Raw genomic sequence first — 26,479 nt, 5'->3', positions numbered from 1 at the left:
GCATGCGTGTTCTAACGAACTTTTGTTCTGACGATTTCATTGGAACAAAAAAATGCGAAACAAACAAACAAACATGTATACTATGCAGTGCACTGCAAAGAGAATATGCAATGGCATCTCCTTAACGGAGTTACCTTGGTGAGCTAAGCTGGTGATTGTACGATATTGACAATGGGCACAAATATCGACAATCTTTGGGAGAAAATTACCGACTATCTCGCCGGCCGATCAAATTTCTCCACTGCCAGAAATCTCAACATCTACGCCGCGACATGGACTAAGGAGATTAAGCGCGAACTAGACGCCTACGTCGACGCCGCCAAAATAACCACCCCAAAAATCCTGGGAAAGGCACAAAGTTTCAAGTCGCCTGCAGGCAGCACCCGGGGAGCCGACAAAGAGACCCTGCTTCCGACGTGCAAAGCAATCGAGCATCATTTCCACGAATAAAGCTAAATGCTGGCGGTAAAAGAACACAACGCGATGCTATCGAAGCGATTTCACGTAAGATGTCACTGTGGAAACCACCCCCAATGCCCAGATTCGGAACGATCCGCTCCCCGACACATGAGACGACACCTGCATGATTGGAGAACAGACACCTAGGCATACGCAGACCATCCTGTAGAACGGGGCGTATTTTCTATCCCTCTCGACTGAACCCAGAATTGGCAAACATTCCCCAGCATGCAGACGAAAGTGTACACAGCACCCAAAATCTCTACATGCACCTCCAAACCGACGACCCTGACATCGGAAGAACCTCGGACTGCGCTCATCGACGCCGCCCTCTTTGTCGACAACAGGCTTGCAGAGTCAGAAGATGAATCATGACGAACCCCCGGGGTGTTGAGAACTGCTGCTATAACAACAACATGGCGCCTCCTTGGCCGAGTCGCAAAACGACAAAGATTGTTTAACCATATCGCCAGCTTATGTAGTTGCCCTCGTAGTTTGCATTATCCTGTAAAGATACCTGTCAGTATTATCAGTTCTCTGTTTGTAGGCTGATTAGATGTTGTAATCTCTTCATGGTATATCCACCCTGTTAAATGTTTGAATTTTGCAGCCCTCAAGTGTTGGGCCAGGTAAGTTTGCTCAATGTGTTGTTCTCCTTCCGCAGTTCTTCCTTAATAGTATAGGAACACACAGCTAGGATGGGGGCCGATTGGAATGTTATCTGCAGCCTCTCTTGCAGGACAGTCCACGTTCACATTTGCCTCTATTGCAATGTGACTTGATATCCAATCTAGCTGAATCTAATTGTACCTACTAAGGGAGTTAATGTCGCCAATGCACTCAGGGACAAAGGAGGATCTGATTAAGGACCCCACCTCGTCACTGTTCTGCACCGACAGGAAGAGTTGGATCGTCAGCTACCTGTGCGGCAGGAATCATGTGAGAGAAGGCCTCTAAACCTGTACACTAAGTTCCACAATGCGGCTTAATTTTACCATAATCCGTAACACTAAAGTTCTAACTAACTAAAATCGCTCATTTCATTCCGGAAGTCACATTAGTTGCGTACGCCGATGACTGCTCCATCGCGGCAATGGTTAACGACCTGCCATCACTCAGTGCTTCATTAAACTCTTTCCTCAGATACCTTACCTTTTTTTTGTATATATCCCACGCCAAGTCCACAGCCGCAATGTGTAGGACATGAAAACAAATTAAGCTCTTCCTTGACATTGGTCTTACCTCTACAAAGAGGTAGGCTGGGCCACAATACCAAACGAAACCTACACATGAAAATAACGGAGCTGACATCATTGGGCGGAAATAAGTCCAGTCATAGCGGCGACCCATCTATCGAGGAAACGTCTCTTGCTTAGATGCTCCAGAAAGGAAATCAGTTGGTACTTTTTTAATCTTCCGCCAGTGCACTCCTGTGCCGAACAAGTTGACCTTGTTTGGATATTGCGGAAGTTTTGCGACAAAGTTTTCGAAGAAGGATATAACTTTTTACCTCAGGAATGATTTAAAACTGCATACGTTTTCCGAACGGAAGGAAGAGATATATTCGAAAACTTGAATCGGTAAGCACCGATTGGTAGAACCCGCCTCAATCCATTCGAAACGCAGTCTCCTCCCGAGAAACGTAATAACAACTTGGTTTCTCATAAAGCAACAGATTGAGTCCCAGGAGTGTATTAGTTATACCTCTAATTTTAAACGTATATACATACTTACAGTTGTCCACAAAATAATAGGAGTGCGATATTTTGACCAGTTTTGGCTATTTGTCTTTTGTTTATTTAATGTTTATTATTTTTTTATAAAAGCCTAGCTGGCTATACAACAAACACCATATAAATTTAGATTTTAAACTTTGTATAAAAATTATAAAAATTTTGCAATTTTTCACCCAAATTTCAAACTTTTTAATCAGAATCTTTAGAAAAAATTCTGGTATGCAGTTTTGTAGCACATTCAATTCTAGTCTGAAGAAGTGCAAGTTTCAAGCGGCTAAAAAATTCCGTTGATTTTTGGCAATATTTTTGCTGGCAGTGTCCTCCATATAAAAGAAAATTGTCGACATAAGGTGCGTTCGCGTAGCTGTTAATTGTTCAAGTTTAAACAAAACTTACAGGTTTTTGCGTTCGCGTACGCAAAAAACTTGCAAAGTAGGGGAGATTGAGAGAGCAAAGTGATATTTCATTTTGAGGGGAAGCTGTTAGTTTCTGTTGGAAAAATTTTTGCCAACAGCAATTTGCCAACAGGGAAACAGTTGATCAAAAACAGCTGGTTGGCATTTACGCAAATCACAAAATTGAATTTGATGGTTTGGAAGATAAAAATTACAAAATGCGACTAACTAAACTTGTAAGAAATAAGTAGTTATTTGTTTAATCAATAAACTGTGGCAGTATAACACTTTGCGATGACTTTTCGTACGTTTTAAATTTTACACTTTTGTATGTAAACAAAAATTAAATCAGCTGTTCGTCTAACTTGCAAGTTTCTGCAAATTTTCTGTTCGCGTACTATTTTGGATATTTCTCTCTTGTGAGAGAACAGATGACATTTCGCCGGAATTTGGCAGTTGGTTGGTTTCTGCTGGAGATTTTAAACGAACAACGTATGGAAAAAACGTGAAACACCTTTAACCAAAAAAATTCTCAAAAATCAACGAAATTTTTTAGCCGCTTGAAACTTGCACTTCTTCAGACTAGAATTGAATGTGCTAAAAAACTGCATACCAGAATTTTTTCTAAAGATTCTGATTAAAAAGTTTGAAATTTGGGTGAAAAATTGGAAAATTTTTATAATTTTTATACAAAGTTTAAAATCTGAATTTATATGGTGTTTGTTGTATAGCCAGCTAGGCTTTTATAAAAAAATAATAAACATTAAATAAACAAAAGACAAATAGCCAAAACTGATCAAAATATCGCACTCCTATTATTTTGTGGACAACTGTACATATAAAATGGTGTTGGCATAATCTTTCGCTTAGTCCGAATTTGGAACGACCTCCAGAAGCCGTTTGATACCAAATTAGTTTGCTGACTTTCGTGCAACTTCGTTAGTCTGATGTTCGAAAGCGTAATATGTGGTGCGAATCTGAACTAACTTGGCATCATATAAGGCGAGAGTACAATGTTAATGGCGTTCGCAGATAACATTGATATAATTACACTCAAAACCACAGCCGGACAAAGCAAGGTAACGCCTGGCAATAAAGAGACATATCGTATCGGGAAGTGCACCGAAATTGGCAGATAAGTAGATATAACGCGAAGCTTTAAGGACCTTCTGCTTACTATTAAATTAAGGCGCAATTCGCAGTAACGATAGCCTGGAGATAAAATGAAGAGCAATTTTTGTGCTACTTTGGGTTCGGTAGGAAAATGCAGAACCTTCTCTAGATGGACAAAAATTAAACTATACTGTACCGTTAGACAATGTCGATTTGACATGAGAAACCTTTAAGGACATTCGATAATGAAAAAGATGGAATGTTGATATTTTAGAGCTTGGTAACGAAATGTGGAAGCAAAGCGTCTGAAAATACATACTTTGGAAATATCGAGAACAGAAGGAAATTTTATCAATTAGTAGGAATAAATTAAAATTTCATTCAGGCTAGAACTGAATGAAATTGAATTGGGAAAGGCCGGAAACGCAAAACGCTTTTCCAAGCAAACAGGTGTTGTGGCTTATTATTATTGAATTTTTGACCTAAGGAAAGGTTAAAGCGGAAAAAGTCAAACAGGTCGGCAAGGGAAATAAATACTCCGCTGCAAACTTAATAGACTCCATAAGGATTCTTAGTAGTTCGTTGAGGGAAAGAAAATGAAGCTAGTCCATACTCAATACATTTAATTAGAAAATGTACCTTTTCATTCTGGCGAAGGCCGGACAGTTGCAAAAAAAATGCTCCCTACCGGGGACAACAACCAGTTCAGGTAGGGCAACATCAAGTTCGGGTTTGGCACCCTTAAATTTCGTGTATCTGGTGACAGGCCAAAAACTACAAGGGGGTAAAATTAATTTGCATTACTCCATTTCGGCCCCTCTCGACTTGATGAAGCTCGTCATTGAAAACATTTTGCTCTTGGGCGGTAAAGTCGAAGGCAATTCGGAAATGTCGTGAAACGCTTGATTAACGTCAAAACCTCTCTTTGTTGGGTTTCTGTACCTACTTACACTCACAGAGCGCATTCACAATGGGCAAATCTGCCTCCGAGTGGAAGTACGAGTCATTCGTGCGCGCCTTCCTAACCTAACCTAACCTAACCTACCAGCGGCTTGGCTATTCATGTCCGTTTGTTTATAAATATGCTCTGTTACCATTACAGGGCCATTCTGGCAAAGATAGTTTCAAGCCTTTGTAAGACTATTAAAAGAGAGTATGAAAGGTGGTTTAAACGATTTTTTTAATTTAATTAAATTTTTGAATACTTAATTTTTTTAACCAATTTTTTTTTATTCTTATATATTTTGTTTAAAACACAAACTTTTTTTAATTTCTCTTAATTTTAAAGAGGTTATTTTTTTGTATAATTTTGTTTTTATTTTAAAAATTTACTTTCTTTTAGTCTTTAAATTTTATTGTTTAAAAAAATATATATTTTTTTTAAATCATGATTTAACAACTTATTTTCTGTTTTTAAATTAATTTTCTCTTAATTTTTAGATTTTATTTTTTAAAATAAAAATGTTTCATTAAATATTTATCTATATGTATATATATATATTTATAGTTGTCGTTTTTTTTAATTGTCGTTTCTTTTAATATTTAGATTTTATTGTTTTAAAAAGAAAAACATTGGTTTTAATATCAATTAATTTTTAAGAACTTATTTTCTTTTTTAAATAATTTTTTTCTTATTAATTTTATTTTTCGTTTTATTTTTAGGTAATTATTGTTTTAAGGGCTGCCTGCCGTTCTCAAGAAAAACCACATGAAATATTTTACATTACTTCTTTTGCTTGAAAAGGTACTTTGCTGTTGCTGTAAATTTTCTTGAAAATAAATATAAGCGCATTTTTTCTTGAGAGCTGCATACACAAATGTTGATAGAAGGAAATTTCTTTTTCATTTCTTGTGCGTAAATTTTTATGAATTTTTCGATTTTCTTGAGATCCGCGATCAGGTCTTAAAATTATATTTTCTTAATTTCATTTTACGTATTTATTATTTTTTTAATTCAATTTATTTTATTTTTTTAATTTAATATTATTGGCAATTATCTTACGAAAGACTTTGTGGTGTGAATCGAAAATAGCTCCGCGGGAAAACCTCCGCCTCTAACATCGTTGATCCCGAGTTCAAATCGCGGTGGAGGCAGTTGTGGTCTTCAGATTTAATAAATTTAAATTCTTGAGTGCCGCTTAAAAATTGAAGAGAAATGATTAAATTTAATATATATAAAAAAAATAATAAATAAATAAAAATTAAATAAAATGCAATCTGTAGAAGAAAAGAAAAATATAAAAAAAAATCGAGTTTCTGATAAAAAACTTATTGTCGCAGATCTGTCCAAAATGAAACCAGTTTAGAACTAGTTCAAAAGTTCTGCAGAGGAGATAAATTTCCACTGTGTAGGACATCGTCATGTAAAAAGAGACAGTTGAAAGCATTGCATTGGGATAGATCGAGAACCAGTACCGCCTCTTAATGAGCTAGTTCTGAACTAGCACGATTTTCTGCAGGGTACGTACATATATCGCGCGTGTGTTCTTTCCTCTGTGTTGGTCATACACAATGGGGCCAGGCGCCAAGCGCAACACATTTTCAAATTGCCTATAACATTTGGCATTTGTTTGGTACAGCTTTGTATTTGCATTTATCCAAACTCAAGAATCTAGAAAGCGTGGCAGGAAGAGTGCAAAAGCTCACAGGCAATTGGCAAAAGCAAAAGCATTCTTCGGTTATCTTCGTTTTTTGCGTGGGACATTAGTTGTCCGGTGAGCAATGGGAGGGAAGGAAGGTGCGGCTGCTGAGTGGATGATATATTGGGAGCGCCTATAAAGCGCTGCGCTCGGGAGAGGCGTTATCTGTGAGTACTCGTACTTAAATGTGTATGTGTAAGTGGCCCCTGCGGATTTGGGCTGATTGAAAATACCGAAACTCAAAAGCGGCCAAGCTTTTGGCCAAAACGAAATCCAACAACAATAGCTAATGCGGTATTCATGTGCACACAAGAACAGTGATTAGAAAGCTTTTCTTTTCGTGGCTATGTCAGTGGTATTGCGAAAGCGCTCACTTTTCTTTGTAAAGCAGAAAGAATGTATCCACAATTGTGAGCAAGTCGGAGCACAAACCAGGCGTATGTACATGCTGGTGGTTGTTGCTCGCGGTCTGCGTCGCCTATCGCCGCCTATCTGCCACTGCGACTGGAAGTTTGTAATCGCACAGAACGCGCGGTGCCACAGCTGCTCGGGCTGTGCTCCTTGTTGTGCATTCCGCTCGGTATCAGTTTGATTCGCTCTACCATAGCAAAACGGTCGGGTTCAGGTGGTCAGTGGCCCGCTGGGAGTACTACATTTGGTATAGAGTGCTGCTTGGGCAAGATAATTTCCAAAAAAAAAAGAATAAAAAAATTATAAATGAGGAAACTAAATATGAAAAATTTATGAAAGAAAATCTGTACTAACCAGCCAGGCAAAAATGTAAATGACCACGAAATCTGCAATGTGTATAAGCATGTGTGTGTAATAGTACATAGATAGAGTAGTTCGACGAAGTGAGTACACAATTTTTTGAAAATTCGAAAAAATCTCAAATGGTGCGAAGAAGCAGCTAAAAATTTTTTGTGAGTGCGAAAATTAAGTATGTATACGAAAAGAAAAAAAATTACAAAAAATGTATATAGTGTGAAGAAAAAATTTGCGTGTGTATGTGTGTAGCGTGAAAACGACGCTGATTGGCGCGACACGGCGCGAAGTTAGGGCAAGCCAGTGGGTAGCGGTGAGGAGCACTTACATATGTATGTATGTTTGGGCATAGGTGTATAAAAAAAAATAACAAAAACATACGCACACACTGATTAAAATTGAATATATGTAGACAAGTGTACGCGTAAATATGTATGGGCATGTGTACGTTCTTACCCCAAAATACGCGTCGCACTCGGCGGAAAATCTGTACCCATTGTCGTTGGACAATGGCGGCAGCAGCAGCAGCAGCAGCAGCGTCGTCGTCGTCGTCGTTGTGGCGTTGGCGTGTGCGTTGGCGCTCGCTGGCTGCTTCATTTACATATCGAAAATTTATGTACATATGGTACCTACATACATACATACATATATATTGGAATATACATACCTGTATGCATCTTTCTGTTTCGCGTGCGCGCGCAGCAAACGACTGCGCTGCTGACGGACGATAAAAAATTGCCCAAGAGATCATTCGTTCTGCTGGAAAGTACAAGAACTGAAAAAGCAGCAACAACTAAATATGCCAAGATCGGTGTGCATTTTGAATTGAATCCAAAACATTCAAAATGTATTTTATGAAAATGGAGATCGGCTTGTAAAAACTGAATTTTTTAACGAGCACTAACGATAAGTGTATAATAAAATACTTTTTAATAAAAAACGGACTTAAACTATTTCCATAGTAGCCACTTTAAAAATCCTCCAATCGAATTTACTTTTCACCTTCGCCCGCTAGACGAACATGTAGCTATGCACCTATGTAGTTGCAAAGCTACACATCTGTTTTTATGGAAAATGTATGTGAAATATTTTTAGTAGAAGTTTGCTCCTCTACATTTCCATGCTGCTCGTCTTTAGGTCAACACAACCGATTCGGTATTGTGCATGCAGTTGCTGCGACGTCCAACCACCTTTGGCTTCAGCGGGCAAAACAAAACCTTAACAGCCACATATACATACAACAGTTAGGAGCAGCATTAGAATTTGCGCTATCTTTGAGTGCGCTCTCGCAATAAATTAATTGGGGAGCTTTCGCTCGACCCATGTACACTCGCTCTCTTTCTCTCTCTCTCTCTCACCGTTTCCCTCTACCGTTATAAGGCTCCTCTTACCTTCCTCTTCAACACCTCCAGGAGAAAACCGAAAAAATCTGCTCGCACAAAGTGTTTGCCGCTCCAATTTTTAAATACACAACCATTGGAAAACAACAAACACAAGAACAAGTATGAAAAAAGCAACAACAACAGCCTATAAAACAGTAATAAAAAAATATTAGAATATTTGAAAAATTATTACAAGAATTAAAAAAAAATCTGCTTTACTCTATTGTTCTACTATTCAACGTCGGATTTTCAAAATGTGTAACTGGAAAATATGTATATCGAGAAAATATATCCCAATTTTTTTATCAAAAATATTTTTTAAAGAAACTATATTTTATAGGTCCGCCAAAGACCCTAAAATATGCAAAGGGCGACCATAAAAAAATCTTTAGTATTAAAAATAGTTAAATAAACAATTGGATACTATTAATGGAAAACTCCTGACGAGAACCAGAGTTTTCCGATCGAAAAAAATTGATTTTAAAGAATTATATAACATTTCTACGAAAGTTTTTCCCATATGCAATGAGGCGTATTCTTGTTTTCGTACGAATCGAAAATTTTAAATTTTTGTATAGAAAATGATAGGAAAATTTCATGATTTTCGATTCGTACGAAAACAAGAATACGCCCCAATATGTACATGGAAAAATTTGAGCGCTTTGAGCGACCTTTACATATATTTTGATTTAAAAAAGGGGTATTTTTTCGATATTGAACAATCTTAGGGGGTGGGAGAATTAAAATTCCGACTTTAATTTTTTTTGGACCACCCTAATGTACATACATATGTAGTATGATTAGGGTGACCAGATTTCTGTGGCCAAAAAAATTGGGACATTTCTAAATCGTCGAATCCAATTTCGTTTTTAGAAAAAAAAGACATAACATCTTTTAATACAGTTTTATTTAAAATAAAACGTACAAAATGTACGGTGGCGAGAATTTAAATAGGGAAAAGACATTTTAGCAAGTTTTGGTTACTTTTTTTGTTTAAGGAATGTTTATTATTTTTTTATGAAAATATAACTTACTATCTAAAAAAACATGTACGTCAAAATTTAAAACTTTAAAATTCGACGAATTTTAACAAATGTTCATCAAAATTTTAATCAGATTTTCTAGAATTGTCTTGAGTATGCAGTTTTCTAGCCCATTAAATTTTAGTACAGTAAAGGTCACGTTTGAAGTAGTACCCTCGATTTTAGCGCAATTTTTTGTTCGCGCATTTTTTTCCATCCAAAGTACTATGTTTAAATTTTTTTTGTATGGAGAAAATGAGCAACACCTTCAAAAAAAAAAAAAAATTATCAAAAATCAAAGGTACTCATATTGTTTTTAAGAAATCTAATTAAAAAGCTGAACATATTGATGAATTTTTGCCGAATTTTGCTAATTTTTGTACAAAGTTTGAAATCTTGACTTACATGGTCTTTGTTAGATAACGAGCTACACTTTCGTAAAAAATAATAAACGTAAATACTAAACATTAAATAATCGAGAGGAATAGCCAAATAATGCTAAAATGTCTCTTCCCTATTTATACTTTCGCCACTGTATCTACAGCTTATATTTTTTATGTCAATGATTTTTTCGAGGGAATTAGTATTATATTTTATAATTTCACTAAATTCAAGTTAGAAACGCAGTTATACGTCCCGACTTATAAATATAATAATCAGTGGGACAATTTTCTGAAAATCGGTACGGTCCCGTCAAAATCGGTACGAATGGTCACCGTAAGCATTGGTACTTCCACGCCACAGCAGCTGATGCTGTCAACGTCACCGTCGTCGTCATAGCATAACATAAAAATTCCAGCAGCATCAGAGCTGCCTTCGCCTTCAATTGCCACCGCCGCCGTCTTGTCCCGCATGGCGCCGCCAGTCTATATGCTCCGCCAAATATACACCCACATACAAATGTATGTAGCTATGATTTCACATCACATACATATGCTTCTCCATTCATGACCGTAAAAAAATCTGCCATTCAGCCTTTGAGCATTACCATACTTTGCTTCCAGGAAAGGTTTTCCCCCCACCTGCTGCTGCTGCTTACTTCCTTCCAAGCACATTTTCTGTACTCACATCGAATTTTATAAAGGCATGTGATTGTTAGTTTTGCCCTTTTTGTTCGCTTTTGTGCATGTGCTTTTAAGATTTTCATTTTCTGGGAAGACATTTTTCCTACTACATATATCGATGAAAGTTATCAATTTGAAAGTGTGGTGGGCTAAAAAAAATAGCATTTTGTGTGCGCGTGTTTGTGGGGCTTTTATGGAAATATATTCAAATGCTAAGATAACGGTATACACACAACTTGCATATGTATGTGCATATTTACATATACATATGTATGTCTGTAAATACATGCACACATACTACACAAACATACTTCCATTCAAGCTTATGCTAAGAATTTTTATGGGCACACTATGCAAACCATTGAAGATTTTCACGATGTAGTTTTCTGCCTATTGGCAATACATTTTCATTTCTTGCATCGTAATTTTTAAATTGATTTAAAATTAATTATTTAACTTAAAAGCTGACTGGAGTATAATACGTATTTATAATATATGTTGTTGTATTATATTTACCCCCACATACTACATTTTGCCATAAATAGTTATTTTTTCGCTTGCTACACTGCGTATGAGTAACTTTTTTGTGTCTGGGTGTGGAGTTGGCGACCCTTTCACCCAGGGCTTCGGAGAAAATGTTGAACAAATTGCCAAGTTAATGGAATAGAATGGAAATTTTTTAACACGGTTGTTTTCAGTGGCAAAAAATTATAATTTGAGTAAATTTATTAACTGAAATATTTTTTTATTTTAATTTTTGTGGGAAAACGATAATAAAAACAAAATATTGAAAATTTTTCTTTAAGAAACTAGGGAGCAAATGAATTTATTTAGCTCTTTGCTTCAGCTCCGCTCCAGCTGAAATCCTTTGCTCCTTTGCTCTACTCCGTTCCGAAGCCCTGCTTTCAACTCGTAACTCGCTATACTGAAAACTTGAAACTATTAAAATATTTTATAGAAATGTTTACAGTTCCGTAAAAGCATTTCTTACTATGTTATAATCAGTGAAACAAATTAACGGTGAAGAAAGACTTGAGCGTTAACCCGAACAAAACAGAGCTTCCTTCTCTTTACAAAGAAATACAATATCCTGCACCACGACGCAGAAGCTAGGGGAATCCGAAAAATATCTAGGCTAGTACTGGACAAAAAGCTGAACTGGGCACTAAATGTAAAAGAAGAGGGCAATTGGACAGTGTTTGTTAGGCCTATTCTACTCTACGGGTTCTTGGTAGTATGGTGACCAAGTACGTACTAAATACCCAATCGAAAGCAATGTGCGTTTTACTCAATATTCTGCCAATCAAAACTGTTGGAAAACAATCAGCGGCGTACCCTGCCTTGAGACTGCGGGAACTACCCGGCTGGTGAGACACTCAGGACGGCCACACAGCAATCTTAAAGAACGTAAATATACCGGACACGCATTACTGTGCACCAAGATTGAACTTCACAAAAAAGCGTAGGATTTTCACTCCAGATAGAAAATTCTGATCAGGAGGAGTTCCTGATGAAAAGGGATCACTTCACCTCTACACCCATGGTTCTAAGCTAGACGGCATAAATCATTTCGCTTACCCAGCCACTTCAGCGTTTTTCAAGCTGAGGTCGCTGCTATACAGGAAGCGGTTGAACACTTACGTCTAAGAGAAGTCATATGTAACGATCTCTTCATCTACTCAGATAGTCAGAAAACACTCAAAGCCCTCGGCTCGGTCACATGCAGTTCCAAAACCGTAGTGGATTGTAGCAGATCTCTAAACAAGATGGCTAAGCAGTCTGCGCTTCACTTGGTATGGGTTGCAAGGCTTAGGAGAATGTCAGGCAATGAAAAGGCAGACGAACTTGCAAGAGAGGGCACATCTGCTCCACTTTCGCAGGCCTGGGTGGGATTAGGCATGCAGCTGTTAGATCCAAGCTCATTTTAAGGGATATGTCTCTTAAACTAGCAAGGGAAGGGTGGGCTGGGCTCACCACTTGCAACAATACAAAACTTATGTGGCAAAAATGAAATGGGAATCGGTCGAAGGCTCTCGCCATGCTGAACAGAGGGAACTTAGCCACAGCAATGTGCCTGCTAACAGGAACGAATCGAAAGTCACGCTACTTCTGCAGAAGCTGCAGAGATGAATAAGAGCCAGAAGCATTGCGGCACCTGCTATGCGAGTGTCCCGCATTTTGCAAAAGACAAGTAAAGTTCTTGGGTTCATACTTTCTCGAAGGTTTAAACGACATAGCCGAAGCAGAAATATGCAACTTTTGGATTTCGCAACTCCACAGAAAATATGGTAAAAATGTAACGAGAGATATAAAAGTGAAGATATAAGAAGCTAATAGCCAAAGGTATTAGAAAAGGTAATTTTTCATACTGAAGAGCCTGGAGCGCAGGCTTGAAAAGTTGGCTAACTGATTGGACCTAATCAATGTGGATTTACGCCAATAGGATCGACACGCACCATCTATTCGTCGACTTCAAAGCCGCTTCCGGTGGCACTAAAAAGAGTTACCTATACGCCACGATGTCTGAAGTTGGTATCCGATGGTTGGCGCTGGCGCATACCGCGATGATGGAACGATGAGCTTCATGAGCTTTACAATGATATAGACATACTCAGTGCAGAGAATTAAAATACAGCCGTCATGCTGGCTTGGTCAAAGTATTTAACGCGGATCGCGATGCAGGTAACGAAGGGAGAGGAAGGCCTCCTCTGCGTTGGAAAGACATTTCCAATTGATGTGCTTTCTTGGACTCGGCCAAAATCGCTTAGGCGGTTACAGCGCAAATCAAGAAGCAGAAGAGAAGTGGTTCACAGAAAACAACTCCCACTCCGCACTGTTTGAACGATCTGTCTGTAGACGATGTATCGGGCGGAGATATCAAGTTCACGGTCCTGGTTAGTTCTCGACTTCGAAGGGCTTGTGGAATTCTTTAGCAGTAGTGCGTTGTTTCGCAGTATGCGGCCCTTAAAATCTCTGTCTAATTTTACATGATTATATTCCTTCCGTCAGCGAGTTGAACATACCAGGCAACCGTAACATAAGATCGGACGTAGCTATGTACATCCAGTGTATAACTTTTGAACTAAGACTTCATATCTTCCCGAAAAGTCGCTTGCAAGAGTAAAAGGCAAAACTTTGTTTCCTTATTTTTTCCTTAAGATTTACACTGCCGGCAAAAAGTATTGGCACAGCAAATTTTTCATAATATTGCTATTTTTTTCTAATATTTTTCCGCCAATTTTTTATAAAAATAGGGTTCATTCTACAACAAAGAATATAAAAATATAATTCCTATACCTTGTGCAAAACTCGCGAAAATTCAGCAAATTTTCAACTTTTTAATCAGGTTTTTGAGTATGCAGTTTTGCAGCCCATTAAATTTTTGGTAAAAAAATGAAACTTTGGAGTTAGTCAAAAATCGCATTGATTTTTGAGAATTTTTTTGTTGAAGGTGTTTTGCATTTTTATACCCGAGCGCACTTGTGCACAAGGGTATTATAACTTTGTTCACATAACGGTTGTTTGTAACAGGCAAAACGAATCGAGATAGATATAGACAAATGTATACATAAATGATCAGGATGAAAAGAGAAATCGATTAAGCGGTGACTGTCTGTCCGTCCGTCCTTCCGTCTGTCCGACCGTCTGTGCACACGATAACTTGAGTAAAAATTAAGATATCTTAACGAAACTTGGTACGTGTACTTCTTTCTGGCATAGGACGGATGTTATTGAAAATGGGCAAAATCGGACAATAACCACGCCCACCTCCCATATAACAAAATTTTGAGAAATACAAAAACTGCGATATTTTAGTAACTACTGAAGATTATTCACTCAAAATTTATATTTACAATACTTTTAAGAGGAAAAATAAGAATATTATAAATTTTTGAAAAATGGGCGTAGCCACGCCCACTTATGGTTACGTGTGTATATCTTGGCAATGGCTGCACCGATTTCTTCCAAACTTGGCACAGTTGTTGGCCTTGGTGCAGCATACCAAATGGCCGAGCATTTTGTAAAATAACCACGCCCACATCCCATATAACGGTTATTTGGAGAAATACGAAATCTTTGCTAAATCAGTAAATATTAAAGCTACTTTATTCAAAATTGATGCTTGCAACAACTCTTTACCAAGAAAACGTTTATGATAAAATTTTGGAAAATGGGCGTGGCACTAACCACTTATGATCACATATATGTAACTCGGTAACCGTTCTACCAATTTGTACCAAACTCGGTGTGGTTATTGTGCTTGCCACATAAAAGCAAAACGTTGAAAATTATTGAAATCGGACTAAAATTACGGCTTTTTATATAACGGTAAACTTTAGAAATGCTTGAAACTTCAATATTTCGAAATTTAAGGACGCTAATTTACTCAAAATTGATACACCCCGGCTTACCATGTAGCGGTAGCTTTGGGAAAGGTGAAAAACATATATTTAATATTTGCGCCGGGTATTTAATGTTCGGCTCCGCCCGAACTTAGACTTTCTTACTTGTTTCCATATAAAGTATTTTCGAAAACATTTTTTTGTATGGAAGAGACTGCGTGAAAAAATTTAAAAAAATCAATGGCGATTCCTAGCTACTTAAAACTTGTAGTTTATTATATAATGATTGGGCTACAAATCTGCATACTCAAAAAATTCTAAAAAATATGATTAAAAAGTTGAAAGTTTGCGCGAAAATTTGCTGAATTTTTGTGAGTTTTGCACAAAGTTTAGGAATTATATTTTAATGTTTTTTGTTGCAGAATGGACCATATGTTTATAAAAAATTGGCGGAAAAATATGAGAAAAAAAATGTTTAATATATTGTGAAAAGATTGCTGTGCCAATACCTTTTGCCGGCAGTGTACATACTTTCCAACTCAGCTTGTGACCTTTAATTTAATTTGATGCTTCAATTTTGGCAATTCAAACTTAGAGACTTCAGTTCTGGCATTATTTCTGTGTGTTTCTGGGTTTACCCTAAGTTCATATTGCTCAGCCCATCGGCCTAGCTTTTACGTATGTATATATGCATATCTATGCATCAAGTATTAGTAGTTGTATGCATCCATATCTACATCTGCAAACCTAATGCTTACGTGCTTTAATTTTTAACCGACTTCAAAAAACGAGAAGGTTATCAAATCGTTGGAAGTTTTTTTATTTTTCTTTGTTTTTTTTTTATGTATTTTTTATGTATGCATAACTTTGGACCACGTCAACCTTTCGGTGGGAAAGGTAGTGTCTCACAGGTGGTCGCATACTAATTTGGTTTAGATCCGATCATTGGATCATGAAAAAATTAACGGTCCTCCTAAATTTTTATGTTTAATTATTTATCGGATAGATTTGCTTGCTAGTTAAATGTATATTCATGCGTGTGCGTACCACAAGAGCGTAAAATACGCCAACGAAATAAACGACCAAATACGAGAGTATATTAATAAAAAAATACAAATCGAAAGCAACAGCAATCACAACAAAACGACAACATACGAGTAAACCAATATTCAGTCAGTAAATGAAAGAAAAATATTGCAAGTGCAAGTGGTTATGGCAAAAATTGCAAATGAAACCAAAATGCAACCAAAATCGAATTAAATCCAAACGACAACTGAATAAAATGAAAGTGTAAAAGAAAAAGCAAAAGCCAAAGCAAGAGTCAAAGTAAAATTTTATCGAAATTGTCAACAGTGCACAAAGCCTTCCATGGAATAACGTTAACACGCCAACATTCTCGAAAAAAAAAAACAAAAACAATCAAACCACAACACCAAAGCACACCGCCCAGCCGTAGCGGTAGCAGCAGCAAGCAATATGCTCATACTGATAGCATTTATTTGAGTATTGAATCAACGGCGAATGCAACGACAACAATAACACGCAAATCGATTGCAGCAAAGTGATTAAATGCGTCAGTGAGTCAGTCGGTTGACGTGTCATTCAGTTGGCGCATCACTCAGCTATCCCGAAAAGGTCTCAGTTGCGTCCACTTACGCGTGCGTGCACAGCATATTTCTCCAGGTGAGTACTATGTATGTACATACAAATTTGCCACCGGGCAGTCAGCCAGCCCGGCAACCAGCAAGCTGTTGTTTGCCTATTTGATAGTCATTTAACGTCATTCATTTACTCATTTGCTCGATTGATATTGCAATTGTCAGTGCGCGGTCAGTCGTTGGTCGTCGATGCAATATGCAAACCACAAATACGGTAATCGGGCGCCTCAAAATTATTGGCTGTTGGCTGCGTTGCTTGGTTTACTGTGTTGAATTGTATTTGGTTTTTAATTGAGTTGTTTGTTGAGTAACTCAGACTTGGTGAATAGTTAATTGAAAAATGGGAATTTTAAATGAGAATATTTGTATTTTTATTTTGAAATTTGTGGTATGGAAAGGTTGGAGTGTTGAAGATAGAACAAATTTTACAATTGAGTGATAGCACAGGCATGCGAGGGTTTCCCCCTTAAAACCCTAATTCGCAATTTGGGTATATATCACTGAATTACGAAAAAATAATAAATCACATGAATTTTCCGTGAAAATTGCACTTTTAATTTTTCTTAGTGTTACCACCTATGACTAGCGTTAACTTCGAGTTTTCGTTGGCCTTTCGAATTTAAATAGTCTCTTTATGGGTATTTTTCAGGGACCGAACATAACAGTTATTCATGAAAGCTGTCATGGAAAAATTCACTATGAAGGAAATGTTTTACAACTAAGTGCTACCTACCAATCGATTTCTTTTTTCACCGAGACTCAAATTTTAAAATGAATTTTTATAATAAAAAAAAAACAATTATTTTAGATTTTTATATTATAAATCGAAAATAACAATAACTTTTTATTTTTATATTATATCTAAGACATAACTGTTATCGACGACTTTTATTTATAAAAATCAGTCAGTTATTTTTACTTTTAAAAGTCATCAATATAAATCAGTCACCGGCTTTTATTTTTTAAATCATTCGTATAAAAGTCATTAACATTTTTCGTAGTTAAGAAAGTGTTAGGAAAAATGTTTACTAAGACTTATACAAATGACTTTATAAGTATGATTTAAAAAATAAAGTTCAGTGACTGATTTTTATTTATGACTTTTATAAATAAAAGTCTTTGATAACTGTTATCTAAGACATATAATTTAAAAATCAAAAACAACTGTGAACAAATACCCATTTTTTTGTCGAATTTAAGGCCGTTAGAGTAGCCTAACTGGAATTTCAAAACAAGTGAAGATTTAGCTTAAAATACATTACCAGAATCGGTAACATCACGTAGGTACCATGAACTTTTTAGTAAAAGACTGTAATTATTAATTATATATCCTAACTTCTCATATTACTTATTATGTTCCTAAATTTTAGATCTCCACAAAACTTATATGACTAGGTAGCGTTACGTTGAGCTCTTACGGACGGCTTCTTCAATCTAATGTTGGACCGTTTAAGTTTAGGTATACTCTGTTCGTATGTAAAATTGTATAATATTTTTTAGTAATACAAGTATTTACAATTGAATAAAAGTACAACGGTTGTGCTCGCGTACATAATGGACCACATGAATAAACAATAGTTTGGGGCGAAAATCCGCTTTTTCAGAATTTCGATTGGTAATAGCAAAAATATGGTTAATTTTGCTCTAAAAAGAATATGTGTGAAAGATGACAATTTTTGGTCAATGTCTTAGGCTCGCCCAATGTATTAATCAATGCATTTATTAAATTTTATTTTTTGAGCACATTGAACTTTGGAGGACTTGGGCGAGCCTAAGATATTGACCAAAAATTGTCATCTTTCACACATATTCTGTTTAGAGCAAAATGAACCATATTTTTGCTATTACCAATCAAAATTCAAAATAAAAAAATATCAATTACTTTTACTTAAAATTTCAGACCTTTTACTCGATTTATTCAAACAAAATTCAAGCAAATGGTATGAAATTTTAATAAAAAGCAATTGCTTAGTCTTTATTCATACGGCCAAATATGAATGGTTGCTGATACTCAAGTAAAAATATCCTTATGCTCGAAACTCACTGGCGAACAACGAATTACATATACATATCGTCGTTTAAAGTACAAAACCGTCATTCTGCAAAACCGCGTAACTGACATTGGCTGCCAAAAATTGGATTTGCTCACACAAGCTCTTGGCTCAATCCTTATCCATTCGTCCTGAAATATACTAGCCAGAAATGCGATTTCTTTATAAAAAAGAGAACCATTTTGAAATATGAGTGCTTTTTCGCTCTAGAAAATAATTTATACAACTTCACATACGCGGTTTGGCATTTAGTTGATACGCGATTTGCACTTTAAACGACGATATGTATGTCAACACTTGGTTTGAGTCACTGCCGGAACTTTGCGAAGAAGGGAGACAATTGGAAAGTGTTTCCTGCTCGCGATTCAAGCTGACAAATAGTTGCTTTACAAAATAAGAAGAAAAATAATGTGAATACTTGTTTCTTACATATTGAAAAGTCAAATGAAAGTTCTTATGCATTCTTTACCTCTATACTTCAGCAATCTCTTTTAGTTATGTATTTCGTTCCATATTTCACCAGCTGACAGATATTAATTTGCTAGCATATCCATCAGGTGGTTGACTCTGGAAAACCTAAATGCCAGTGCATCACAAGCTTTTTCAATTAACACTACAAGCACATCCATAATTTAATTTATTATTTTACTATCCTCCTAGCCATCACTTGCCACTACTGTTCCGTTGCAATGCAATCTTTGGTTTAATGTAATATCCGCTAGTAGCCGGCGGCACCACAGTACGTACATATGTACGTATGTATGTACACTGAGCCATTTCATTTTTATCGGAAATACTCGAACGAGTTTGTGGACTCATTCTCCACAGAAGCAGAAAAGTGGAAATTTTGCACACAAATAAACATTCAGAGGCGTTTGATGTGTAGGTCGAGGTGCTCACTGTGCTTTCACCATGGATGCCAATGTTTGCCAAGCCCGCTGGTCGTTTTCAGATCCAGCTCGTTGCTTGACAATCTATGAATGTAAGTAACTTACTGATAAATACATATACATATGAATATATATGTATGTATGTAAGTGGTCATCTATGTATGCATGTGATGAGTTGATTTTGATGCCTTCGCTCTATTTGCTGCTCTAGTCTTGTCATGTTTCAGTTCTCGTTCAGAACGCCTACTCGGCTGAATGGTGGCCATACTACTTGCAATATTATGGATCAATGTGGTGTCTGTATGTAATTGCTTTGGATTTTTATTGTTGTCATAGTAAACGATGCTATCAGCAGTTAAGTGCAGACGCAATTGTGGTAGCTGCCACTTTAGCGGTTTTTGTGGTTGAGAATATTTCCCTCTTCCGCCCTGCTTGTAAATGTATTTTCATTATCCTTCTGCATATACACTTCGTGCATGCACTTGTACATATGGAAGTGTATATGTAAGCTAGAACACCCTAATTGACTGATGGACTATTTTACAGATTTTTTCTGTTATGCGAAATAATGCATAGGAACAACAAAGTACAAATGCATTCTATCCAAAGTGATTGATTTTCATTTGTGTATGCACATAAGGGTGGTAAATAAAGGAAAGTCGGAATTTTAATGCTCTCGCCCCGCCCCCTAGGATTGCTCTATACGGAAAAAATATTTTATTTATTTATTTATTTACCTTTCTTATTTTGAAATCAAATAATATTTAGACTGGAAATAAAACCTGCGTAAATATAACGAAAACTTGCGTAAATTTTACGAAATTTTTCGTAATTTTGAGCCACGAAAGTTTTCGTTGATTGTACAAAACCGTTTTCGTACACACTACGAAAATATGAGGCATCAGATTTTTAGTATATTTTACGAATCGATTCGTACTATTTACTAAAGAATTTCGTACTATTTACTAACGAATTTCGTACTATTTACTAAAAAAATTCGTACTATTTATTTATTTTTTTACGAAATTTTTGTAAAATGCACAGAAATAATTCGTATATTTAATGAAATAACTTTCGTAAAATCTGCTCTTGTTTCGTAGAATGTGCGATTTTGCTTTCATTCTCCACACTGTAAAAAACATATTACGAATTATAACACAACACTTTTACTTTATTTTTATCGTTAATTTTAAGCGTTTTTGTTTATCAAAACGTTTTGCAAAAACGCTTAACATTATTGATTGCAATATAATGAAATTGTTGTGCTATAATTTTAGTCATGTTTTTATAGTGTTAATAATAAAAGCAACCATACGTTCTACGAAAGAAGAAGAATTTTCTGATTACACTTAGTTTAGAATTAATAAAAAAAAGGGTTATTTTACCTAAAATAAAACTTAAGTATTTTATTTATATGCATACGAATAGGTTCTGTACTACATATTTTTTATTGCTTAGGCTTCATTCAATAAAGTGTATTGTGCGCAAAGTGTTAAACTATGAGACTCAACAAAACTAAATATAATAAGATATAGAAAATATGAAAGAATATCAAAAATACTGGTTTTTCTTTCTTAAACATTATAATATTTTTATGTAGAGGCACTTGGCAGATTCGCAGCTTCACGATGTTTGTTTTCTTGACGACTATATAAATTAAAGGAAAATTCAGTGAAAAGTCATACATGTACTTACTTTTAATTACATTAAGTAGTGCTCTTGGCTTAGGCTTGCCGTTGATAGGTAACTGATGAAATTGCCTATTTATCAAGTCCCACATTGCAGCGCAAGGCGCAGCGTAGGCGAAGATGAAAACATTGTATGCTTAAAAGGATAGTATATCCACAGCATTAATATTTAATTTTGTATTGTTTTTTTATCCGGCAAATCCCTTTTTAAAACGTTTAAAATTATATTATACGTTTCACAGCAGCCAACAATTAATTTCGCAATGACACGCGATACAAAAACTACGATGAAATATTAAACTGCCGGTAATTGAGTATATTGAACGAAAATATTAGTATGTTGTACGAATTTAAAAACATGTTTCTGCATTAGTACTTTATACGAACGTATTAACTAAATTGTACGAATACAGAGAAGTAGATTTCGTAAATTTTAAAACCATACGTGAATTTTACGAATACCTTCCTACAATATACAAAATTATTCGTACAGAGATTTGTTCAGTGCTTTACGAATGTATTTCGTAAAATACACGTAAGATTTCGTAAATTGTACTGAAAAAATGCCTTACGAAAGTCCTTTCGTTATATTTACGTATGGTTCGTGAAATCTGGGGTTTTGGCACGAACAAATAAAGCTCGTAGGTGAAAACGTTATATGGAAGTAATGCTAAAAAAATACCAAACTTTTCGATCAAAATATCGAGTTACAGCTCATCACACGTAGTGTTGCAAAGGCGCAAAATATAAAAGGCACCTCCCGTACACACACATACATAATTGATTTGCAGTTGTAAGGACCTCTTTGATGAATGACAACGGCAACAAATGCAAGCCACCACTAATTGTCGAGGGTCTAGGTGTATATAAAAAGTTCTAAGTTCTACGGCATTCTATCTACATAATATTTATTTACATTGGACTGCACGAGGGTAAAAGTTCGCTGTACACCCTTCATTCAAAACTATTTTGGCAAGGCAATTTCAAACAATATTTTTAAATTATTAAACTTTTGCTAAGGAAGTATTTTAGTATAACTCTTTAAACAAAGATTGTTGCTGAATGTAGGTGTCATCGGGAAATTCAAAAAAGCGAGACCTGCATTCGTGCAAAGACATTTTTGTTTTCGAAATTTCCTTGCAAAAATACTTTAGACGCAGGGGTGTATGGCGAACTTTTTTTGTTTGCTTGTAAGGTGGTACGGTCTAATGTATGTACATACTAACTCACACTTTCAGCGTACATATTTGCTTGCTGCTCGCTTGCCTGCCAGTGCGTGCGCGTAGTGGGACCAATTTGCTCGTGAATGAGTCGTTTGCGTGGTTGTGACCATTCACATCCTAGTACGTATGTATGTACGTTTGTATTTGTTTAACAGCCTTTTTTAAATTATTTAGCATTTATTGCTTTTTCTTAAGAGACTCCCCAACCTTTACTTTGCATTGGTTTGCGTAGTTGTTGTTTTGTTTACAATTGTTGCCATCGACGCTTGTTTCTGCTTTAGGCTTTAGGCATTTGCCCCTGTTTTTTGTCTATTAAATTGCCTCCCAGTGACGCGTTTAACGTAAATGCCAATAAAATGTTTCCCGTTTCGGTCATTTTTTTGCCTAATTTATTTTTGTATTACTTGCCTTTTTATTGGTTTAAGGCTTATTTTTGGCCATTTTATTTGTTATTTACACGCCCACACTGCAATGGTATCTGAAGAGCTTGTAAATAAATAGAGAATAAGTACATATTTTTTTCAATACGTTTGTTGGTAGTTGGTCAGCGAAATCTTACATACATACAAACGCTTTCGTTCCTTTTAACACCTTCCGCTGGGCACCAGAATATAAGACATTAGACCGTACCACCTTACAAGCAAACAAAAAAGTTCGCCATACACCGCTGAGTCATATGTATTTAGTTTTTGAATCTTTCTTACGAAACTAACAACCAATCGAATCGAAATGGAGAATGCAATCGGTAAACGGACAAAAATCCTCATTTCATAGACTTTTTTCCTTTTTCGGAATTTTTGCTGGCTGGGTTAAAATTTTTATGAGCGGGGAGGCTCTCAAGGCTTCTGGTAAATGCTTTTAGGTGTGATACAGTGGACAGTAAGGCCGAAGTACCTGGAGTCAGAAATTTTAATCACTGAGTGCTGGTTCAACCCCGTTATTGAGTCTGGCGTACATTTTGTGAAATTTTTACTGATGGCTCATATATTACTGACAAACAGTTAGGATCTGGTGTTTGTGTCGAAAGTAACGGGAATAATGTTAGCTTGGAGAAGCCAAGATAGGTAGAAGTTTACGTGTCTGCAATGACAGCCAAACTACATACATTCAAAAAATTGATCGGCCCTCTAAATAGTTGCGAAATTCAAGTTTTCGCTGGGTTTACCTGGTAATAAGACATCTGACCTTTGGCTTAGGAATGCTTAAATCAAATTTTACTTACGAGTAGCGCGCAAACAGTCATAGCACTCTTACAGGCGGCCATCGAAGTCACCGTCAGAAAATGGGTGAATATTTCGCTCAGAATCAACTGGGAGGCTTCGAGCACCGGCAGATGGGTAAAACTCATGTTGCCTTTAATCTTAGAAGGTTTGGCTAGGTATTTGTGTTCGTGGCACAAACAACTGGCTTTGATCGGCCGGCATACCTGACAACCCCCTTTTTGTCATTCTGCCTTGAAGAGGATGAGACGGCAGAACACTTTTTGCGCCTCTGCCCCACCTTTGCAAGTGCTAGGTATGAAGCTTTGACAACGATGTTTTGAGAGACGAGCAGCTGAGCTCTTTAACACCCAACATTCTGCTTCGATTCACTCGTAGATCGTGCGGATTTAAAACATTGTGAACAGTATAAATAATAGACGGTTTGTATACTGAGTGCTATTTTCTCCACCAGAAAAACAACGTATAATTTTTAAAAAGCGGTAAGGCAGTTTTTGTTACGTTTATTTGGTTTCAGAATATAAAAATGAATTATATTATATTTAAACTTGTATTTAAATATGGGTAAATGCATGTCAAATCGACCAATGATTGGAGCCGATCATTTGTGATCGGAATGGATTTCGGGCAGACATTTTCTTTTATCAATAACGAAGTTCTGAAAAAAAAAATTATAAATTTTTTAAGTTATGCAAAATTATAAATTTTACAATTTCCAAGATTTTGCAAGTATTTTTTTAATATCTTAAAAACTATTATAGTTACAAAAAATGTTTTATATTGAATGTGATCCTTAGGGATATAAATATAGACATACATATGTATATAACATAAGAAAAATTCGAAAAAAAATTTGATGAATTTTGAAATAAAAAAATCGCAAAACGAAAAACTTATAAACATTTTTGGCTCAATATTTTAAATACAATACCTCCAACTGATTTTAAAAGCTCCTGAAATTTTCAAGGGGATCGTCTTTTCCTTAAAGATATCACTTTTGGACTTTGAAACAAGTTTTTTTTGCAAACTTTTAATAAAGATATGTTAAACCATTTATAATTAATTACAAATAATTTTTGATTCAGTGTTATAAAAAAATGTTTTTTTTTTCAAAGATCGAAAATTCATATTTTAAAAAATACCTTCTTGAAAATTTCAGGTTCTATTAGGATCAGTTTAAGATTGTATAAATATATTTGGTAAACAAGTTTTTGGTTTTAAGCTTTTTTGAATTTCAAAACTGTAAATTTTTTGACTTAGATTTTTTTAATTACATTTTTTGATATAGCCTTTAAGTGCTATACTATATAAAATAGTTTTTGACATAAAAAAAATAAAATTGCAAAAATCAAGAAAATTGTCAAATTTTGAATTTTCTAAAAATTTAGATTTTTCTTTGGCAGAACTTTCATATATTATAAAAGAAATAATCTGACCATTGTTGATCACAACTTTTGGTTGATTTAACATGGTTTGACTCCCATACAGCGGCGAAAATATAAATAGGGAAGAGACATTTTAGCATCACTTTGCTAAGGTGTTGCTCATTTTCTTCATACAAAAAAATTTTCGAACATATTGTGTATGAAAGAAAAATACGCAAAAATAGCCAAAAATCAATGGTAAGTCCGTGGTACTTCAAACTTGTACTTAATTATACTTAAATGTAATTACCTACAAGATTGCATACTCAAAAAAATTCTAAACAGGATTTAAGTTTTGATAAAGATCTGTTAAAATTCGTCGAATTTTCATAAATGTTCTACAAAGTTTAAAATTTTGTTTTACATAAAAAAGTAATAAACAATTTTTTAAACAAAGAAAAGTAGCCAAAACTTGCTAAAATGTCTTTTCCGTATTTACATTCGCATCACCGTATATACATATGTACAGACCTATGTACATACATATAATTAATTCGAATTAGTATTTTTGATAATATCACATTCCATCAAATTCGAGTCCGACTATTCCGGCCTTCTGAATCGCAAATCATTGCATTTAAATTCAGCTTCAACAATAATTTTTCTGATTGGATTCTGGAGACTTGCTTTAGTTAAAGGTTATTGAATGTGTAAATTACAAAATTAGCAAAAAATTGTTTCCTTGGGGTTTTTTTTTTTTGTGATGTTTGACAGCGGACATTCCCATTCAATGCCGTCATATTAGCACTTACACTTACACGCATCGAAACTAAAATGGCTGAGCGTTTCCCGGGCGAGAGAATCGGTGGGATATCTATTCATTTGTCATGTCAAAATGCATTTTATTTGCCACAATGCGAAAAATGTTCCACCGCAGCTTTCAATTTGCACACAAAAGCACACATAAATATGTATGTACATATGTATGTGTATTAGAAGAAAAAGGAGAGAAGCAAGAAAATGAAAATATACATTTTTGTTGTAATTGCTTTAGTTTACTTTGGATTAAAAATGAACAGTAAGTACGTATGTAGCTACATTAATTGGTGGCTGCCATTGTCGGATTTACTTTGAATTATCAGGCCATGAATCATCATCAGCTGCTTGCAGAACGAGTATATAGAAGAGGTATGCATGTACATATGTATATAGTAATGAAATCGCCGACAGCGAATGTTCGAAAATGTGGGTGTCGGGGGGCGGGGGGTGGTGACGTTATAAAAGATGGTTAGCATAGTTGAGCTTGTGGAAAATGTTGTGGACGGACGTCAGCGAATAGACAGCGATAGATGGCGTTTAGTAATAACAACAAATCGCCAGTAGCACTGGCAATGGCAGTGGCAGTGGCAGCAGCTAAGGAATGCCACTTGGCGTCACTCGGCATCTGTGATTATAAACAACCACCTC

At 35.7% G+C, this 26,479-nt stretch overlaps 1 protein-coding gene across 1 annotated transcript in view; it reads left to right on the top strand.

The window, feature by feature from the left end:
* Positions 1-5,978: 5,978 nt before the first annotated feature.
* The window catches only part of LOC118742974 (regulator of G-protein signaling 17), a 67,241-nt gene continuing 46,740 nt past the window's right edge, over positions 5,979-26,479 (top strand). Inside the window, exons 1-2 of the mRNA XM_036475416.1 lie at positions 5,979-7,282; positions 15,925-16,601. The gene's annotated coding sequence lies outside the window, so the exon portion shown is untranslated. The remainder of the gene's footprint in view (positions 7,283-15,924; positions 16,602-26,479) is intronic.

This window comes from Rhagoletis pomonella, unplaced genomic scaffold (assembly GCF_013731165.1).
Source record: "Rhagoletis pomonella isolate Grant_MI unplaced genomic scaffold, Rhpom_1.0 Rhpom_scaffold_00007, whole genome shotgun sequence".
Classification (NCBI taxonomy): Eukaryota; Metazoa; Arthropoda; class Insecta; order Diptera; family Tephritidae; genus Rhagoletis; species Rhagoletis pomonella.
The sequence above is the reverse complement of the archived record's forward strand: the minus strand, read 5'-3'. Positions and strand labels throughout refer to the sequence as shown.